This window comes from Nipponia nippon, unplaced genomic scaffold (assembly GCF_047370975.1).
Source record: "Nipponia nippon isolate SJK-2023a ecotype South Korea unplaced genomic scaffold, ASM4737097v1 scaffold_15, whole genome shotgun sequence".
NCBI lineage: Eukaryota > Metazoa > Chordata > Aves > Pelecaniformes > Threskiornithidae > Nipponia > Nipponia nippon.
In genome coordinates, this window is record NW_028262331.1 from 10,369,465 (window position 1) to 10,392,090 (window position 22,626).

Here is a 22,626-nt window from a genome sequence, read left to right on the forward strand (position 1 = left end):
CTCCATCTTATGGAGATGCTATTTCTGCAAAGAATTCACCCAGGTGCACTTGCAGGTGTTGCTGGGTGCCCCAGTCCCCAGGAGCAGGATTTTGGTGCCACTGTGGATGTGCAGACTTCAGCCACCAAGGAACGGCTTGCCCAAACAGCAAACCACACTGAACCACTAATGCGTCGTATAAATGCAAAAAGAAGAGTGTTTCTGTACAACCCAGCTAAATAAAATACTCCATCTTTTTTGGGTTAGTATTGAATGCTGAACTTCGGGCACACAACTGGGGCAAATGCCCAGGACTACCACTGCCTGCACCCAGTGCGGAAAGCGCGCTACAGCCGACTACGGGCAGCGTCGTCTCCAGATCCATCAGTCTTCGACTGCGGCCTGAAAAGCCCCTGGCTGACAGTCCAGAAGGGAATGATTTACTAAACAAGCAATAAGGGAGACATGGAGCTGGGAAGGATCTTACCCTGACAGCGCTTCAGCCCAAACGAGCCTCGCTATCTGTTGCTGCCCAGCTGGCAGATGCCTGACATACTGATGTGCACAGATGGAGGAGGAAACAGAGGTTGGTGCTGCAGAAGCAGCCTGCAGCCAGCACTCGTGTGTCTGCATTAGGAAAATTATACTAATAGATAGCTCCCATCCGACTGATCCCTGAGCAGGGCTTAGCTACACAGACAGACGGAAGCACTGAACAGCAGAGGTCCAAGGGACACCAGTGAAATATTACTCTGAGCAATGCTTTACAATGGACCTCACTGGGACACAGATGCAGGCAGGCCTCAGAGGCCATCAGTCCTAACCCAGTATTTTAAGACTTGCACCACAGTTTAGTGTCACCTACTGATACCTAAAGATATCCAAGGCATCTAGACACCTACCGTATCTAAAGATAAAGCCTTAAGACACTGAAGGGCATTGAAGTTGTAGTACAATAAACACAAAAACAAATCTTAAAGCAGGATCACAACTTTAATATTGACTTGACATACACTTGTAAGCAGCCAAACAAAAACACTGAGAAAAGGCACATGCCTACCCACCACCAGAAGGGAGAAAAGACATACCTGAGAAGTAAAGAAAAGCAAATTTTTGTTCATTGCAAGACTGAATCCATTTAAATAACAAACACACTGCTAAATACATACTCCCCAGAACCTGAAGTCACTTTAAAGAGTGTTCTTTTTATCACTGGAACCTTGGGGAAAATTTTAGAAGTTCACTTCATCCTCATAAAAATAACAATTCCACCACACTGTAATACTTTATTAAGATGATCGTATAGGGCTCTCCAGAGAACCAACAACAGATTTGAGACTTCAATTCGTACCACGAAACAATAGCATTATCAAATAAAACACACTTAAATTCTTTATAGCTGAATCTTTACTGTTGTAATCTAAGAAATGCATCTTCCTTCTCTGAATTTCCTCGTACCTCCACCCACCCGAAATCCATTGTATGCATACAGGATACCGATCAAAAGGCCATCCAGTGGGCTTGTCCAAAGCAAAGACTGCCTCAGCAATTCAAGAGATCAAAAAAATGCTTCTGAAGCCTCAAAGTTTTCAGATTAAAGGGATCCCATTTCAGAATCCAAGGAAAGGATCTATGGAGGCAATCAACATCTCCCTAAGGTCTTCACCATCAGAGATGGGACTGAAGATGAGCACAAACCAAAGAAAGCCTCCTGCATGTTTCCAGACCTGTCTTTTACTCCAGTCTGCTCAAGAACTACGTTTGTTTTAATCTTTTTGTCAAAACAAAAACAAAACAAAAAAACCAACCAACCAACAACAAAACCTTTCCAAGAATGCAGAAAGGCAGAAATCCAAACCCAGTTTAGCTCAAATCTCTGCTTCACTAAGGTCTGAACTAAGTACTTATTTGGGAAAAGAGGGGCTAATCTCTTTCCAAGGTCATTTGAAGGTTTTCATACCAGCGAGAGAATTATTTACATGTGGCAATGCATCCTGTGTATTCAATTGGGAAGGTAAATATGGCTTTAACAAAAAAAACAACCCAAAAGATAAATCCCTGCCTCAAAGTGCCTATTTCTGCAGTTAAATGGGAGTACAGGATGTCCATGTCCCAAGAAGGTGTTGTGCCAACATCCCTTAGAGCTACATCAAATATAATTTTCAAACCAATTAGCTCAAAAAGCATCAACACCAAAGCAATGCCTTCCACATTCTAATTACTAGGCCATCCTATTCAATTCTTAATGAGAGAAGAGACAAAGGCAGTATATGTATTAGGGTCTACTTCAAGAATTCTTTTTCTTTTAGCAAACAGATCCTCTTTTGTTCTGGTTAAACACCAATTACTCCGTTCTCTCTAACATGCAAATCAGCTGAAAATAGGGCATGATGTATCTCGATCCTGCACCACTACAAGTTTGAATGAAGGGGGAAAATAAAGCAACCCTCTAGGGGCTTTCAATTCCAAGTACTTTGTACTCTGATAAAGCTCTTTTCAAAGAGCTTTTTGTATTATCTACAGCAGTTCCCATAAGCAGCGATTTTGCCATTATGCCAAAAGAAATAACACATTTAAGGTGTACAATATAAGCAAGGAAAGTAAAAGTAGCCAACAAAGCTGTTTACATGTTGCTTTTAGGTGTTACGTCCCTGCTGCAAACAGCAAAACTCAGAAGCATTATGAGCATTACTACACCTAGGGAAAGACTTAAAGCAGAAAAGAAAATAAACGTAAGGAGTCGGAGCCCAGCTTTACAATGCATTGCTTTGTACAACTCAGAGCATCGTGGAAGATGCCGCACCGACAGCCCTGGAAAGAAAGGGGAGTCCTTTTTGGTCAGGCTGTAGGCTCAACCACGTCGCTCCGACGTCTCCTCACCCCAGCACCGGGCCTCGCTGGTTTTAACCACTCTGCTTACATTCTACCACAGAAGTTTTAAGATAAGTCTCTGCTATTTTGGAGTCCGATCGTTTATCACAATCGCTGGCTTCCGCAGAGTTCACACTGAACTGCTGATACCTTAAAGCCTCTGCTGGCAGCAGATGGAAGGCTTCATCTTCTCCAGAGCTGTCGCTTCCAAACCCAACAGCCATGCCCGGAGGGTCAGCCTGAAGATTTATTTTGGAAACCAAACCGATAACTGTTTTCACATCTTTTGTCATTGCTCTAGTCATTTCTAATTGATAGTTTTTAAGTGTTGCCCTCTCTTTGTAAACACTTTAAGCAGTGTCAATAACAATTTAGAAACTGTTACATACACAGACATGCAAGCATTTCTATATGGAAAGATGTATTTTTAAAAATGGAAATTTGTAGATCTCTGTAAGATGACCTGAGCCCTAAGTTTGCAGTTGAGTTTAGGAGTGCAAACTGTGCCAGACGGCGTCGCTGAAGTGACCAGGGTATGAGAGCTCAACTCTCTTCCCCTGCAAAACTTCGCAGTCTCCATTTAGGGAGAAAAAGGGAAAAAGGGTATCCATTTTGTATAACACATAGTGCAGCATGTATCACGGGGCAGCGATCGTACTGGATTCCCACCCTAGGAGGAAGAGTTATAGAAACTTTTGAATCGAAACAACCTCCCTAGATTAAACATAAACTAGCACGAGCAGTCTAGTGGGTGACTGCCCTTGCTTAAAACGTCAGAAACATCCTAGAAATCAAAGGCAGAAGGCCAAAGCATCAGAGGAGGAAGCAGCGGCTTTAACTGATGATCCCACACTACATCCTTTGTGGTGTGACTTGGTTACACAGAACGCAACCACATAACTAAATTTAAAAATGCATTAAAAGGGGAAGAAACATGTCATAAAAAAGTTTACTGAAGAGCAAACACACACAAAGCCAACTCATTCTGATCCACTTGGCCTGATCACTTCCATCCGGCTGCCGCGAGACACAAAGCAAGCCTCAAAAACTCCTGGCTTTCCTCACAAGTCCCTCGTGCACCTTTCCAAATATTAGACGGTGCAGTTTACCAAAAAAAAGGCTGAGCACATACATACGGTAACGCACATACAGTAACATACTTGTAATAAAGCCTATCTACAGATGTGTGTGCGTGTACCAGAGAGAAATGAATCTACACAAGAAATTATGTACTGCCAGCCCTGTACCCAACAAGAGGCTACAGAAGTTCTTGGCTAAGATCAACACATCTAGTGAGTGCTTGCACTACAAAAATAATTTTGTAATTGAATATTCTATACAAAGTTGTAATAGAATTTATAGAATGTAGTATATATACTTAACGTAAATTACACACACACTAATACATACATTATGTAAACACACAAGTCCCCTCTGCTGGGTTTTTCATATCGCTAAAATACATAAAAATAGCTCATTTCAAGGAGACGGACCCTAGAGTATTTCACATTTTATAAATTCAGCCAAAAACCACAGCACATTAGTCTCTTCTGCCAAACATTATAGACAATCTTCCAAAAAAGTTTTCATCTGTTTTGTTGGCCTTTAATATATTTTTGATTTATGTCATTTTGAAATTTTTTCCCTTCTGTAGCTTAAAGACAAAAAAGCATTCTTCTGATTCCAGATTCGGAATTTCTTTAAAGAGAAACCAAAAGTAATAAATCTGAAGTGTCATGCTGCTACTGTATCACACGAGCGAGAAGTATTACAGCATGTGTTGACTATAGCTTCCAAGCAAAAAATGTATTAAGTAACAGTGTTTTCTTACATTACACATTCTTTTTCTTGCCTGAAGAGGATATTTCTTCAAGTTTTCACACAGATGTTCTTCATACACCAATATTACACACATGCAGCAAGTTGCTAAAGCTCAGGCTCTCTCCCCTCTCCTCCTTTCCACATAAACAAGTGGTAAAGCTTAGGGGCAAAACATGGTAACCTTGACTTGGGAAGCACTAACAGCTACGCTCCTATCTGTTTCACGGTTGCCACAACCAAAACAAGCTCCCCAGCCTGCTGCTCTTTGTACGGTTTCTACCCCAAACTTACTGTGAGTGAAAGAGTCCATGACAAAGAGTGGGAGAGCAATGGGGTACAATCAGTACCTTTTAAAAGGGAAAGAAACTAAACTGGCATTAATGCTTTTACTTCTTACAAGTGCCAAGAAAGCCACTTTCTTACTGAAAATTACTATGCCAGTCCAAACCTGAACATGTAGGTGGTAATATTATAAAGCTACCTTATCTTTCTGAATGGGGCACGGTGTGCTGCTATAAACAGATTTATTTGTACAGTATATCAAGTGGGACAGCTTCCTCACTGAAAGGAGACTTGGGACATAGTGAGATGAAGACCTGACCAAGCGCATGAGCAGCTCCAACAAAGTTAGTAGAACTACCCTGAGCTTAAAGCAAGGCATGCTCTTAGTCAGTGAATTCTCTGCAAACCACACCTTTTCCCTTTTTTTCTCCCCCCCAAGGGAACATGCTCTCTTAGCCTCCGCTAGTCCTGGCAGCAGGGTAATACAGTCAAACATTAAGTTGTACAGACCGTGTACAAGTATCAGAACTCAACTGTGTCAAAAATCAGCTGCACTAACTATAATATTCTTTGGGGGTTACTATGAACGGGGAAGGAGAGCAGCCTGAGAGAAGCCTGAAAATGGAAGAAAAAATGAGCAATAAACCATGTAATGTAATAAAAATGGCAGTTAGTCTAGTGAGTGCATAGATACCAGGCTTATTTCAGTTTACCACTGAGAACTACGGATAACTGCAGGGCACTGTAAAACATTCATTCCTTTGCATTAATTGCTGTTAGAGTCATGCTTTAGTATATTATACTAGCCTCAGCTTGCTCTAATCCCTTATCCTATTTGCTTTGGCCAGGATACTTTAAAAAAAAAAAAAAAAAGAAAAGAGGAGAAAATGCTTTTAATGATTATTCAAGGAGGTATGTGAAAAGGTATTACTGAGATGTTCTGTAAGACACAAGGACACTGCTAAAGGCATCCTGCTTTCAAAAGGTATTACTGAGATGTTCTGCAAGACACAAGGACGCTCCTAATGGCATCCTGCTTTCACTCTGTAAGACATACAGCCGACAACAGAGCTTTCACATGCACACAGCAGAGTTGAGAAGAGCCATCTCCCACACACCACACCTAAAGACATTTCCACTGTTGGGCAAAAGATCTGCAAAGCCAGCTCTCATGGAAGCACAAGCAAGCACACGTTCAAAAACAGCGCCAGAAGAGCAGAGCACTGTGCCTGTGCCCCGTGGGACACGCTTCTCCATCGACAGTTTCTGCTACCCTTGAAAATGTGCACAAGCTTGTACGCGCACACCTACAAGCAAGCAAAATGGCCAAGTCCACCCGTCACCCCCGGGGCCGAGCACCGCCGAGGGCAGCAGAGGGCTCACCTCCCTGCCCGGAGCAAGGCGGCAGCTCCCCAGAAGGAGGGGAAGCTGCAGCCCTGGCTGCCTCCCTAGCCCTGCTGGTCCCCGGGGGCTCGCGAGACCAGCGCTCCCCTCTCCAAAATGGCTTTGCAGAGCTACCAGCAAACTCCTTGACACGAATCCAGACTACACAAAGAAACAATAGCAATTAGGCCCCAAAATGACTATTTTAATAATAATAAATAATAATAATAATAAAACAACAAACAAACAAACCCACACAACAACAAACCACACACACAAAAACCCATCCGGAAAATCAGATATAGACAGTGCTGATATCATATCATCCCTGGCTTCAGAAGTGATTGACACCGATCAAGTCTCTCCATGTTCCTGGAAAGGAAATACATGACCTCCATGCCTCAGAAGAGAAAACCTAGACACACAAATGCAAAGTAACCTGCCTTAAAAAAGAAAAGGAAAAAAAAAAAAAGCAGAGGAGCAGAGGCAGAAGCCAGATGCATTTCAATCATGACTTATTAAAACCCAATACAATACATAAGAGCTGGCATGGCTGCTTCAAATCCGTGTTGCCAAACTCCAGCAAGAGCCTCATTACCAAATAACTGAAAAACAAAGCTTTGCCATCTCCTCCTCTTTCTCCGAGGTTGGCCCCTTGGCACTGGCACACCTGCCTCCCCGGAGGGCACGGGGTTGGTGCGCGGTTTTATTTGCATCGCTTTTCAGAACAGGAACCCTCTGACCACAGGTCAGGGCACACGCGTGGAACCACGCCAGCACCTAGCAATCCAGTTCAGCGCGCTGCCTACCGCTGAACTTGTGGAAAGAAAAATAATTGACATTTTCAATACAACATCATACCTATATTAATTTAATGTACATAATTATACAGATTACTTAATAACTGCATTATAAATATATTTACCTACACACAAATCATTAAGACTCAGAAAAGCACTAAATAAAAAGAGATAAGTAAAAGCTTTTACAAAGCCATAAAAGTTAAGTCACAACTCCACATAGAAGTTTGCTATCTCGAGACTAGAATTACAATGCACATTCATTTTGTATCCTTTTATATGACTGATATCTCTAAACGCTTTATGATGTTAAATAACACACAGCTGCACAATTTAATGAGCAACAGCAACAGGGAAAAGCTGTATATGGAAGTAAAAAGAAAAGATAGGGAAGCATCTGATTTTCAAGTGAAAGTTAGTGAAATGAAACAGCAATGAAGCAAGCATTATACAGGGAAATTGTTCGAGATGGCAGGGTCTTCTAAGGTAAAAGCTCCGGGAGAAGAGAGCAACAAAGGAAGCAGATTCACTCACTGGGCGGTTAAAACCAAAAGCGTTTCTGAACTTCCAGTAAAGGATGACATCTTGGTTAAAGGACTGGATTCTGAAAAACAAGGGTTTCAGACCCCAGCTTCATCACAGACCTCCTGGGTGATCTCAGGCAAATTTCTTCACCTTTCCCTAGATTTCACGTCTCCCTTTTCAGCTCCGCAAGTCGACAAACGGACAGCAAGGTCCCATGCCTGGCAGCTGACGCATACCAGGCAAAAAGGGAATGAAAAGGCAGTATCTCCTAAGGGTAAAAGTGAGCCTCAGGTTTCATCTTAGGGAGCTTTTTACGACATACAGACTTTCAACAGAATATCCTACAAATAAATCAACAAGTAAATTGTGTCAGTGCTCAGCGATATTACTGGACTGAATACTCTTTAAGGGTCTCATTTACAGTATATAGCTCCTGCACTGCTTACGCCCTGCAAGGAGCTGGAAACTCTAGCATCCACCCTCTAAAGTTATTATTCAACAACAAACGAGTACTATATTTAGAACTTTTTCCATGAAGTAGCAGTATCCAAGGGCCATTGAGCCAAGAGGCATTCAAAGGTTAAACAAGTCTATCAGGCTCTCCTCCCACCCCCAGGTTTCTGCATGCAGGTTACACTTCAGTTATCTCATAGACATGCATCTCAGTTTTATAAAATATCTTTGATCCAAGGAGTGAGACGCTGCACCAAAAATAATCCTCTCTGGTGCCTATATGCGGATAGTGACCTTACAATTACAGGAGCATATACACACAATTACTTTGACTTCATTTAAAAGGCTTTGCTAGCAAAGATTAATTTAACACATTAAATATTCTAGAAAAAAAACATAAAAAACCCACTACCTTCTTTTCTCTCAGCTACTTCAGTCAATATTTCAGCTTTTCAAGCTGCTCTGAACAACACACATTCTTCTTTCTTTGATTTGTTCATATTTTAGGAAACAACTGTTAGATCATGTAGAGATTTAGATTTCATTCTCTGCAAGGAAGTGTGGCCTAGCTACAGAAACAAGCAGAGAACAACTCTTAGCTCCACTGGAGTTATAAGTAGTCTTCAGGAAATTAAAACTACCTCCAGCACCAGTCATCAGCAGGGTTTGAAAACTGGGACTTGCAGCTCCTTAACACAATACCCCCATCACTTGAGCTAAAAGAGCAGCGAGCAGCATGACTACATCGCTGTAGGAGTATGCTGCTGTCCATGTACAGAAGCCATGTGGGAGGAAGGGGCATAATGCAACACATTTCCCAAGAGTGTTACAAGGACAATTTCGCCGTGCATCCTTCCTCTACCTCCCCCTGCCTTCAAAAGGATAAGGCTTTGTTACTTTTCTTCCAGAGATGACACAAGGCTTGAACTGGGTTTGTAAAGCTCTTCTGCATCCTGCAATAACCAACATAAAGACATCTAAAAGCTCAAGACAAACGCATAAAAGTGCAACAACAGCTGCGTCTGCTAAACTGAAGTAACAGACAAACCAGTCTGATCACATTAATAAAAAAAAAAAAAATCCGCCTTGCTAAGCAGACCAAGCTAGAAAAGCAGTCTTGATCAATCAGTAACATCAGTGTCTTAAATTGTTGATTGTATTTCCTTCCCAAGCTCTTACGAAACACGACCAGCGGGGCTGGAAGACTCAGCATCCAAGGACAAAGAATCAGCAGGCATGTAAGCACCAATATTTATGTAATGTATGTCATGTTCACAGGCACAATGAAATCATTGTCTTCCAAGGGGGTTGGTATGTTTGGAGCATTTGTTTGTTATTTCTAAAGATGCAGGAGGCAAAGCAGTTAAAAATAAAGAGGTCACTGCATGCAAAATTAATCTTTAACTGCCTACACTGCTTTAAATGACTTGTAAGGATTATAGCGCACTCCCCAAGCTGAGAGTACCTTTGTTAACAAACAACTCCTCAAGAGGTGGCAGAGGGTAGGCCACTAATAAAAGTCAGCTGGCAAGTTCTGTCAGCTTTCTTTACTGCCAGTGGCTACTCTTTCACTGGTTTCATTTGGTGGGAGCTCTGCCCCCACGCACTGCAGCGAGCACAAGGATGGGTGCACTCTAGGAGACCTTCTCGGCGCTGGCACAAGCGGCATTGCTTGAGAAGCAGACGAGGCGAAGTCTTACCCAGTCTCACAGCCTTGCCTAAGCCCATGCTTAAAATGGAAGGAAGAGAATTTTAATCTCATTCCTCCTGTGAGGAGACAGCAGAGGATTCCTTTAAAAAGCAACCTGTGGCAACGAGAGCTGTTAAATGCTTAACAAGATGTTATGTGCAACACGACTTTAATGCTACGTGCATAATCCAACCCCGAAGAAAAGCAGGAAGAGGCACACAGCAGAGATGTTGTTTCTTTCCCCTATAGCAATGGACGGTTGTTTAGTACTCGGCTATTGGCAAAGAAATTCAGCATTAGCTACCAAGGTGCATCATTAAAAAAAAAAGTAATGTAACTTAAAAGAATTTAAAAACTGAACCTACACTTGGCATCTGCAAAGAGGAGTCGCCCAGCTCAGATTCATGACCTGCAGTATAAATCCACAGTGGACAGTCTGGAGAACCCTCTTAAAGGGAGATATTATAAATATATGCTAATATAAACACAGAAGCCTGTTTTTAGTCTAAGAGGCGATCCCTGGATGGCCTCTGGCAGTTTTGCACAAGTCACAGTGCCACATCTCAGTATACCTATCTGAGAAACAGGAACAGCACCTTCCTATCTCCCAGCGCCTTCTGAAGACTCATGTTTCTAAAAGCACTTCTAAATCAGGACAACCCTCTTCATGCCACCTTCTCGAGCAGAAAGGGACAAAGCAGACAACTGCTGCAAAATTCACCAATTCAAAGCAACCTCATTACAGATGCAACAGTTGGAAACTGATTTTTCCGAGAGACAAGGACTAAAGATACAGCTACCCATTTTGTTCACTAAAAAGTGTCTAAACCATGTCAGCTGTATGTGAAGTGGCTTGCTGCACTCCAGACAACTGGCAGGGTAACAAACTGTCACCTAGGTGACAAAATAATGACCCTTCTGTGAAGCTCTTGCAGCGTCTCCTGGCCATAATTGGACACTGCTGTTCAAAATGCTAAGTGTGGGAGGGAACGAGATGGTACGATCATGGATTTGGAAAGGCTGCAAGCTAACCTTTGGCTCAGCAGGCTAAAACGGACAGCTGTATGATGCTGTGCTCAAGAGATCATGATGAGGGCGGCGGAGCGTCTTGCTGCACCGGCAGGCCTGCAAAGCGCTGGGCAGAATCAGATGGCGCAAACAGGGCAGGTCTTGCCTCTCCCAATTCTCAGTCACCGGCTCAGCCTCCTTCTGCACCAAAAGGCGATGCTACCCATTGACACACCTGCTACGGTTGTCATTAAAAGACAAAGAAAGCATTAAACATGAGGTACTGCCAAGTATTTTTCCCACTATGTAAAACACTCTTCATGTATTTAGCATCTTGTAAGCATTATATCCATCTGGGAATAGCCTACACGAGCTCCACAACAACAGGAATGCTGTTCTGCAAGATCTCAGCAGCTATACAGGCCTATCTCTAAACACAGCAGCATGAAGGAGGGGGCTAGAGAATTTGAGGAAAGCAATAGAAGCTTTTGAACTCCACAAATTTCTAATTTTCCAGCATACAGTCCTCTAAAAACAGCACAGCTTTAGCTGGCATGACAGCCATATGACACATAACTACACTGATTTCCGTCTAAAGAATGAATGAAGGGCTTTGCCAGTCCTGCAATAGCCTGAAGCTGCCATTGCAAGGAATAAAAGAGCAAGTATTCCCTAAATGCTCCTGCCTTGGGCAAGTAAGGGTGTATCCAGTATCAGCAGGTTGAACAAAATTGAGCTCTTCAAGAACTTGGAGGAAAAGTATTCAAGAAAGCAGAGACAGATATAGCTGACATATCCACACTCAAAGATCGGTGTAAGTGAAACAAATTACAGCCCAGTCTGTGGTGGCAGAGGGTCTCATGCCTCTGTCCCCAAAAGGCGAACAATCAACAAGACAGAAGAAAGCTGGCTCAGATTAATGGATTCTAATTCACAGTAAAACAAACAGCAGTAAGACTTCACAGTTTTTGTTACCAAATGAGCCTTGCACAAACACACTCTTGGTTTTCCTCAGGAATAAGCAAGTTCAATCAAGAAATCAAGAGGCATTACTGTCCTCTGAAGAGGCCACAGACTGCCAAAGCCAAGGAACGAGGTCACCAGGCCTTGCACAGATAACTCTTTGCAGATGAAAAGTCATCCCAAACAGGTCTGGCCTGGAAAGGGTTACAACCCACCTTGCTGCTGTTTGAGAGGCTGCACAGAATCAGCTTACCAGCTCCCTACGACTTCCCTGATGCAACGAGAGGAGAAAAACAGCGTACAATTCATCTGTTGGAAAGAATCAGGTTCGGTTACAGGCTTGCCGTACCAGCAGACTTGCTACAACTTCGCGTCAAGTTTGTCTTCACGTCAGGTCCGTTAGATTGGTTTTAACAATTTAAAATGATGAAATACATTTGCTAAAGCCATGTAATGCACATATTGAACCCCTACTTTCTACAGAACCACCTCCCTTCCAGCGGCCGGTGCCTGAACTCGTCAGGCTGTCGCACTTCATTGGAGTTAACTTAAGAAGATAAGCAACCTGGCTGTAATGACGACAGCTTGGTCAGGTGGGCTAGGCATGCGATCCTCATCCGAGGAAGAGCAAGCTTTGGACAAGGCACAGAATGAAAGCCTGAGAATACAAGTTTAGGCTCATTAACCTGGAATGCAGTGGAGCAACCATCCCACCAGACACGGCCTGCCCCAGAGAGCACAGGAAAGCCAAGTTTCCACCTGACCCTGGAGCACGAGCTCAGGGCTTCGAGCCAGCAGTGGTACATAGCCACGTCAGGTAAAGAGGAGATAGAGGGGAGGGAGGAAAGCAAAAAGTAATAAAACAATACTAGACAATAAAATATTTTAGAATAAAAATGTCACTTGCCTTGGTTCCACTGAAGTAGCATGTCACAAGAAGTAGGGCCATTGCTTTTCACAACCCTTTGTTGCACATCACAAATCCATAGTAAATATTAGACGTGTGCAAAGAAAAAGCTGTTTGCTTAGTGGAAACTCACTGCAGTTCAGGACCAGGAAAGGCCCAGGAGAAGTCTGACTTTCTTCTTCTAAGAAGAAAAAGTGAACTGAGTATACTCATTTCTGTTCTTCTTGGCTTACTCCTGTACATCAGCTTCTAAACAGCCAGGAATAGCTTCCTTTATTTCCCCATAAATTCTGTTTTGATCATTCAGATAAACATTTGTTGCCTTCCCCCTGAAACAAGAATAAACTTTTCCATTCATGCTCATACCAAACCCAAATGTCTGACAAACGAAAGGAAAGAATAGAAAATATTTACATACCCAGGAGTAGATATGGCTCCTCGCAGCCATCGGGGTAATGCGGTAATAGGGGTTACATCAGAAGTTTAAGGAGGCAAGCTGTAGCTTGAAATGAGCCATAGATGCCCAACGTAACTCAAGATGAAATGGAAATCACCCTCTGACTAAGAGGTTTAACCAAGATTAAAATGGCAAAATAGAAAAAGCATTGCTCAGCTAATCTTGCAACTCTCGTCAAGTCCTATCACATCTGCACTGGCACATTTGCACATACCACTAGACAGGCTCAAGCCAGGTGAGCTAAGGCAAGATAAAAGCAGATGCAGGAGAAGAAAAAGTCCATGCATATAAAGACTTCCTGTGCTCAGGCCAAGTGAAGATTAGACACACAACGCTGGGAGGACTAGACATCTTTCTGTAAAAGGAGTATTTCCATAACTAACATTTGAGAAGAGTGTTTTGCTTGTTAGGAGACGACAAAAGGTTGGCTCCTTTTGATCTTTCCCTTTATCCTCCTCAACAGAATTTTTAAGTCATTTTCTTTGGTGAGCTACAGATCTAGCTGTGAACTACATTCCTAGGTGTTAGCATACGAACTCATACCCTCAACAGGACTACATAAGATCCCAGGTGGGTACGGAGGAGATACACGGATGATGCATAGCATTTCTAATCCAGGTTATAGGTAAAAATGATAATAGATGCCTCGTGTTTCCCGTTTCCTCCAAGCAACATTTCCTATGGCTACTGGCAAGCTTAATTGTTTTGTTCTTCTGTGATTACCCAGAAGGTCCTCTTTCCAAAAGGCAGAGCTGGAGACTGTAATCACTAACATCTAATCCAACCGCCAAGCTAATGAGAGATAATGGAAAAAAATTAACTAAACGAAGGCAGGTAAAAAGACAACAGCATAGGACTCTGACAGTATTTCTGTTAGTGTTACTAGCTAGCAAAAGAACAGCCTCCAAAGTAATATTGTCTATTCTCTCATTGCTGTCATGGACATTCACACACCTAGAACTTCACTTTAGCCAGTGAGAAAATGGCAGTACAACAGCGGGACACCTCTACCCGCTTGCACAGGACCGTCCCACCGGGGGCCTGCAGCGCGAGTTGGCCGTACAAGCACTGCAGGCACCCGGAGGAGGGCAGGAGAGGGGAGGTCTCCAAAACGTTTGCTCAGGAAAGCTCCAGAGTAAACTATGTACAACGTGAACAAACGGGATATCGCTAGGTACCTATAATGCATGACATGCTACTAAATGAAGGGTAAGAGACAGGTTTATACAGATTTCCTGCCTACCTCCTGTGACAATTCAGTAAACGTTAGAAAATTTACATTTAACAAATCAGCATCTCAATTTTAAGCGGACCAGGTGTTCCAGCCTGTAAGCAGCCTCTTGAAAGCCTTACTGAAGTCTTCATCCTTCACGTTGTGCTCTCTTGAGGTGATGAGACAGAAGTCTGTGGGTTTGGTGTTTAGAAGGTATGGCTGCAGACAGGGTTAGTTAAAACAGCCCCCGCAAGAGCAGCAGCGATGTGCGTGCACATGTACGCCACAGAAGGGATGATGTTCTGCACCAGGTTCGAGGCACCTCCTTGCTGCCGGTAATTGATTCGCACGCCCAAGCTCTTAATTTCTGAAGAGGCATCTTTCAAAAAGATCTAGCAATGCCTCAGTTCTTTTGAGGCTCCAAAGAGGAGATTCACTAAAGCAGATAAGCCTATTTTGTTCATTTCTAAAAAGCTGTTTTCTTAACCTTGGATTTGAATGGAAGATTTGACTCCTGGAAAGTCTATGAAACGAACGCATGCACAACCACACACACCACCACCCCAATGTTACAACCAACTTAGGAGAGCAACAGCTACAATCTGGCCACCTTTGGATGGAAAGCCACAGCTTCTGGATCACTTGTTCTCACAACCCCCTGCAGTTAACTACTGAAATACAGACATCATTATTGTCTCTGGATTCCTCATGGCATCAAAGACTCCGCTCTGACAGAGCCCAACTGGCAGAGCTAGCCAAGTCCTCCGAGCCCCAAATCTAATTAGATTGACTAAAAATCACAAAAACCTCAGAACACTCCAGCGAAGAAATTTTACAACTGCAGTGAAATAAATGCTGTGTAACCTTTTGCACCCAAATTGTATATCCAAAACTGGATTTTTTTTTTTTTTTCTTTTTAATGATCACCAATTAAAAAGCCAACATCCACGGGCAGGAAGCAGAAAACACCTTCAGAATGTTGCAAGAATAAAAACTCTTATTGCACATCTAATGGAAAACCTTCAAATTATGAGGATGCTGACAGAAGGATGCATCTCTGTAAAACCCATTTAGGTGCAACACTCACAGACAGCTGCAGACGTGATCAAAATTTTCCTACTCTTCGCTCTTTGGACAAACACTTGGGTTCTAGAGCCACAGAGGGACAAGTCTGTCTCCAGTCTTTATCAAGAGCTTGGCAGTCGGAGGGTGAGATTTCCCAGAAACTGCTCTACCAGCCAACTGCCCAGCCAAGGTCACCTTGCCATCCAGACACCCCTTGGGAGTTCTTCTAAACTCCTCCTGCCCCCAAGTATTCTGCTCTTGCCCTAGGGAGGGAAACACAGGCGATGAGAATCCCATGTTCCTGGGGACACGGAGCAGTGGGATCCAAGTCTGCTGTGGGCTGTTTTGTTTCTCCACAGCTACCGAAGAACTGAGCCTTGCCCCAAACCCAGAGCCGTTCCTCTCGCAGATGATTGAACAGGAACCACATCAGGGCTAACTGGTAATGGAAACAAGATGGTGGCAGTGCCTAAAGATACTAGTTTAAAAGGTTTCATTATCTTTCAAATTAAGTTTACACAGGAAAACTGACTTTCAATTTCTTTGGAGACCCCTGCTACCCTCTTTAGGGGACAGAACATAATTCTCTACACCTACTGACCCATCCTTCATTCATTTACACACACGTGGATTTTATCTCCCCTGCATTTTGGAGAGGAACCAAGCCACCAGGGCTTTCGTGCACTCCCTCCCCGCGTGCCAGAGCCTCCCCCGGCGTGCAGAAGGGTGAGCTGAGCACCCAGCGGGGCTGCTCAGAGGGTGCCTGGGGTTTGCCTTCGCAGGGGGTTACTATCGCCGATCACAGCTAACAGAGGTTTCCTTGCTGGCGAGGGATTGGCTCAGATGTTCGTTACTTTACAGCCAATTAATGAACCAGGATTTACAGGAACATAAAAATTCACAAGGAAACTTAACAAATCTCAGATAGTGTGTAAATTTGCATCCAATATGTTTGGAACATGTCAATAAAATATTTATCATTACATTGTGCCTCTCCCAACTGTTGTGTTTTCCTCTTGGCAGAGGTTAAAATGACTCCCCCTCACCATCCTGTGTGTATGTTATAGATACGCTTTCAAAACTGACTGCCAGTGGGGAACAGCAAATTTGGTTCAGGAGCATACTCTTTAAAATTAAACTTTCACAGAACAATTCAGATTAGGAGAGCAAGACTAAGTGTTTAATCTTCTCCTGCAATTCTTGACAAGGTTCCCTTAGGGGGAAGAAAAATGCACAGCAAATCAGGTTTTCTAGTAAGTGTTTCCTATCACCAAAACCAATTCAGGACATGGAAACCTGACCACTGAAATCAGAATGCAGTTGAAGAGTAATGGAAATATGTATCGATACAAACCACCTGCACCTCTGTGCAGCATTCCAGGTTTGGCTAGTAACACTCATCCACAACAGCTTGCTACTTGAATGCTAAAAACCACTCAGAGAAGAAAGCGGGCAGGCATACCACCATCACACTCCCAACACCAACCTCATTCTGTAAAACACCCCTTAAAAAGCCTTGAAACAATCACGTAATGCATTCATTTAAAAAAAAGTACAAAAATACACAGACTTACACACACGAAGTATACACACATGCACAAAACCAGAAAATCCCATTCATTCATGCAGACTTTAAATCCTAAAGGATCCCGGTTGCTGTCCAAAGTGAATAAACTTATCGGCTGCAGCATGATCAGATCTACACTATCATCTCCAGAGCAAAATACAACCACTGCTTTAATGATAAACCAAAGACCCAGAAACAAAGAAGGAAAAGACAATGAAGAGGAATTTCAGGTAGGCAGATTATTTTATTGAAGAAGTAAAATGAAAGAAGGCCTGGATTTTAAGTGCCAGAGAACCCTCGGCGGCTGGTAGCTTACATCTCAACCTCGCGCTTCAGCAGCGCCAGAATTAATATTCTTCACTTATCTCCTCTGGCTCATGTCATCAGAAGATGTGCAAAAGGAAGAGGAGGGCAAATATCAGCCTCTTTCACCATCACACTTCCCAGGCTCGGTCGGCTGTGGGAAGAGACAGCTCTCCTGATTTATTTCTCTCTTACATAAGGCTTATGCCTCTCCTTCTTCCCCACAAGTGCCCCGTTCAGAAGGAATTCCCCTCATGGGCTTAAAAAAAAAAAAACCAACTGCCTGATACAACTTGAACTTAATTTTCTTCGGGCAATTTTCCTGAAAGAAAATAATAATAATATGGGAGTGTCCTGTTGAGGTTAACCACTAATGCGGTAAAGTAAGATGGAAAGCAAATGGTGTAAACCTACTTTGAATTCCGATCAGAAGCTAGGGGAGTATTAGCTGTCAAACAGCCCACGGCACTTACATTGCTCCCCCCCTTTTTTAACTGCTACCATAAGAGAGCTACAAGCTTTTACTATTCTGCATATGGCTTCAAATACACATGTAACAAAGCCTGAAAAATGAGAGGCAGATGAGCTGTCTTAGCCCAGAGGTAGGAGGTTAAAATGACCTCAGATCATAAAGTCTAGTACACTATTTAATCTTTGAAACTAGAAATGCTTAAAAAAAAAAGTCAGTATCGATCAGTTCTTCATGCCGGCTGCCCTCCTGCTGCACTGGAGGTGCTTTGCTCCAAAGCAGAAGCAACGATCAAAGGCTTATCTATGGAAGAGGAGGAGACTGCTGCTTATGGAGACATAATTTATAAAAGTCAACAGAAGAGAAACATCATCCAAGTTTTCAGGATAGAAAAGAAAATATTAGTTTTATGGGGTAGGTAGGAATATTTGCTTAAATCTCTTCCATTTCACACTGGTTAGACTTGGATCTCCACTTCGGTAACGAATGCGTGCAGTAAGCCATATTCTGGCAGAGCATGATCTCCGTCACTGAGACTTCAGTGCTGTGCAAAGCCGGAGCAAAAAGAGTACAACACACACTATTAAGGTGGCTGAAGATGGGAAGGAACAAGAGAGAGGAGACTCTTTGCACTTAAAATAAGTTCTCACTGGCCCTGCCACCAGGCTCTTGCATGTTCACTAGCTAGCCTAAAGAAAGCCCTAAAGTTGCTCCTCACATTTCATTAAAAGAAGCTCAAGAGATTCCTTTCAGTGAGAACTTCCCTTCAAATCTCATTAATAACAGACGCCCTTTATGCTGCAACCTGTTAAACAATATTCCCCTCCTCACCCAGGAAGCAAACTTTGCCTCTTTTGGACTACACAGCTTGTGCATCAAGGAACGACCTTAAAAAAGTTAGGCAGGATCCTAAAACTCATGCTACAAAGAGCTCTGACAGCGCCTGCCTCCTGCACACCTTGCTATACACAGTCACAGCCAACGTCTCAGCAGAGACCTTGTCCTTCCTGGCTCCTTGAATAAGGGCTCCAAATCCCAAGGTCAGTCATGTTTCTATTTTGGCAAATATTCAGATCTCCCACCAAAGCAGGATTTCAGTAAACATTTAGTTCAAGTTCTTAAACAAGGAAAAAGCCACAAAAAACAGCAAGCAGAAGAGAAGTTATTTGCTTAACATCATACATACAAAACAGCAAATCTCAGCATCAATGCAGACCTTCCTTCTCCAGAGAGCTCACCCTCCAGCACCGCCGAGCTAAGTTCGCACGTCTGGGAGTTGCTTCCTTTTTTTTTTCCGTATGCTCCAAACCTGAAATTCTGTCTTCGGGTTCAGACTGTTGCACAACAGAATCTCTGAACTTTCTAAACATCAGGGCACATTTGAAATTTCACAGGTTGAGCTTCCAAAATTACAGCCACTTGAAAAAAATCTGCCCGCAAGTCTCTGAAAGCACTTGCCCTTACTCTTCCCAAGACACGACTCTTAGATGAAAACTTTGCCATGTCAAGAGCACCACACAAATGCAAGCAGAACAAGCCCCATCTCCACAATCGCCTCCTCGCAGGGTACCCAAAAGGTCCTTGGACCTCACCCACAGGGAAAGAGGAACTCTCAGCGCCTGGAAAAGGGAACGCATCATATTTTCCAACAGCAGTCCTGCTGGCTCAGGAAACAAGTTTTTATCTGTAGGATGGCAGCTGCAAGCAACATTTCAAGATGCGAAGGAATGACAGTGGTGGCATTAAAGCTACTTTGCCCCACAAACTTTAAATTCTGTTGGGGAGGAGACTGGAAGGACAGAAAACAACATTAACATGCGCTTCAGATTCATTTTTCAGGGAAAGAAAGCTTCCTCTCCCCTCAATATCACTCAAATATATCAAAGTGATGGAAATCGTATTATGATAGATAGATCAGTCACTATGATATATATGTTTATCATGTAAGTAGCTAATTGCAAACATTCCCTTCTCTACCCTTAACTTCCTCTCCTGGATCAACAAGACCTGAAATGGCATCAGCAGGTGACCTAAACAAAACCCCAGAAACAAACAAACAAAAAAGATGCGAATCAAACTACATACAACTTCTCTCAACCCCAATATTTCCATACATCTGGAAACAGTAGCTCTTTATCGCAATATTTTTAAAACTCCCTGCCATTTCCCTGCATTATGGATTAAATTGCCTACAATATTTTCCTTCGGCATAAGTGGAATTTGAGTTGCGTGCGTGTCAAAAGGCATTTAAGGACACTTTCGTCATCACTGTTATTCTCTTCGTGTTATGCCAGCACCCACAGAGGTCCCGAGGACATCAGGGCCCTACCCCATTAAGGCACTGCATGTAGGCAGAGCAAGACTCCCTGCTCCAGAAAGCTCCCGAGGAGAGCAGACGAGACAGAGACGGGACAGAACTGGAGGCACCAAGAGGGCACATGGCAAGCCCTAACTCGTGCGAAGGAAGGAGTTAAGCACAGGTTAGATACCCAGTACAGCAGGCTGACCACTGACCCTCGCTGCTTTTTACTGTTTAAACTCATCTTTGATAGTTGAGTCTTCTTTGCAAAGTAGTCTGAAATCCCCAGAATCCAAGGTGCTGCACACAGGAAAGGAAAAACTCAAAAGTGAAAAGACGTGACTATTAATACGTACAAAAACCTACAGCAGCTATTCAGCGTGAGAGGGAGAGCACGCCACGTGTTTCTTTCACTATCAGAAAGTTTCAGCACAACCCGAAGCATGCCAATATACTGCATTACCTCACGCGGCCGTCACAGCCAGGTTTTCCCAGGCATTTAAAAATACCTACCAAAAATACACATTGCACAAACATACTCCCATGTCCAATTTTTTCCTCGAGCATGGTAACTTGCATACAGAGGATATAAAATCTTGAATCTGGACAACTGAATGTAACGGGCAGCAGAACACAAGTATTTTTTATTGTCTAAAATCCCGCTTTGGTCAGTAGAAGCTTAAAATAACTGCTGCCTTCTACCCCGCTCAGTGCCCTTGCAAATGGAGTCTAAATGAGCTAATGTTTTCTCCCAAGGGATGGGTGAGGCCGGCCAGAAACACCAGCTAGAACCTTCAAAGACACCAAAGACAAAATAGTCTGCAAAACAAAACTGCTGCATCAACTTCAAGGCTCAGCCATTCCCTCAGCTATCAAGCAGCCAGAAAAGTAAGGTCAAACTGGGGACGCCCAATTTATCCCCATCCTGTCAATAAAATAAAAGGTCTTTGGAAAGGGAGACCACCTTTCAGTTTTATGTGCATTCCTTGCCTAGTGCTGCATCCGTAACAGCAGCTCCTTGCCGCTACTGCAGTACAAATAAATGAGATAGAGCTTCCTTCAGATTTCCACCCTACCAACCAGCGCGCTCAGCATTCGTTTCCATGACCAATATTACACCGCTTCCCGGGCACAAAGGATTTCAGTGTCTTCTGACCCAATGAAAGCATGAAAAGGAACATGGAAAAAGAGAAGAAAAAGAGAACTGAAATATCAGGTGCTGGGGAAGCATGCCATTCCTGCAGTTCTCCGAGAGGAGACAATGGGAAGAGGGCTATAGCATGCTTAATTAGCATAGTAAGACATCTGAATTATCTACCTCTTACTTTTTTGCCTTCAGCTCTGACCAAAAATTCACTACTTCAAAAAAGGCAACTAAAGGTTCACATTATGCACCTATACAGTGCCCATTGATCCATTTCTGCAAGAAACTCTTCCAGGTTTCTGCTGTGGATTAATACGTTTCAGTTTCAATTATCCATGTTGGATTTTTAGAAAATAATGTTATGGAACATGAATTTATACGTGATGGGGAGGGAGAGAAGGTGGTTTGTTTGAACTCGGCCACAGCACTGGTCTCAAGCTCCCGCAGCAATAACTTCCAGCCCGTCCCTCTCTGAGCAGAAGGCAGGTCTTTGGTTTCAATTTGACTATTCTTGAACTTCAAAGTATTTTCCTGCTGCCATATTCAGTTACAGATCTGAAAAGGAAACAAGAGACCCCTGAGTAGTTTTCAGTAGGCCTACCATAGTTTTGATTAGCTCAAGTCAGTAATCACAATGAAGTCTAGTCAACATAACTTGGGTTTCAAGACCAGGCATTAATTTAAACATGGCTCCAGCACCGACCATCAGGCTCTGTCACCCGTCTATCAGCTTCCGTGCCTTCGTTTTCTACATCTGTGGAATAGGTAGTGATATTTCCCAATGGAGGAATAAACGATTGCATGTTGCTTTGGAAATTCAAGACGCTAAATGTGCGCTCTCCATCTTTTAATCCCCCCTCTGATCATTCTAGTCTTCACAGCATCCCTGCACACAGCGTCCGCCCCAGCAACAGTCACAACTCTGACTTTCCAATCTATGCTGTACCTCTGTGGCAAGGCAGGCACAATCGCTGTCTCATAAGATAAAGCTTCTGACTCCAAACATTTTTTTTTTCCTCATGCTTTTGTAATGACTACAGGAGGGCAAGGCAGGGACCATCAGTGTACCAACAACCCTGTGTTCCAGGGCACTTATTCTTCAACAGCTTAATCAACACTGTCACATGTAAATGGCTGCAACTCTGGCCTAGCAACTTCTTGTCAAAGCTGCCTTCCTTCACAGCCCTCAATGAGCAAATGGCTTATCTAGATAAAAAGTTGCAGCAGACACCCTGCATTATGGAGCACCAACCTCTGAGACTGTAACAGCTACCTGAAGTTAAAACAAATATGCTCATGCACTGCCAATTAATTATTTCCCCCGACTGAGGTGACTTCAGGCAGGCTACAGGGACGCCAGAAGAACCCAACCACATTTGCCTAGCAGGACATCTCCCAATAGATTAATTTACCAAATCCCCCAGGTG

The 22,626-nt window shown here is 43.2% G+C and overlaps 1 protein-coding gene across 12 annotated transcripts in view; it reads right to left on the bottom strand.

Moving 5' to 3' along the window:
- MSI2 (musashi RNA binding protein 2) overlaps positions 1-22,626 on the bottom strand; it is a 259,928-nt gene that overhangs the window by 203,233 nt on the left and 34,069 nt on the right. The window contains exon 1 of one of the 12 annotated variants that reach the window (XM_087752383.1): positions 7,671-7,691. The exons of the other annotated variants lie outside the window; for them this stretch is intronic. The gene's annotated coding sequence lies outside the window, so the exon portion shown is untranslated. Of the gene's footprint in view, positions 1-7,670; positions 7,692-22,626 lie in introns of those variants that run through there. 12 annotated transcript variants of the gene reach the window in all.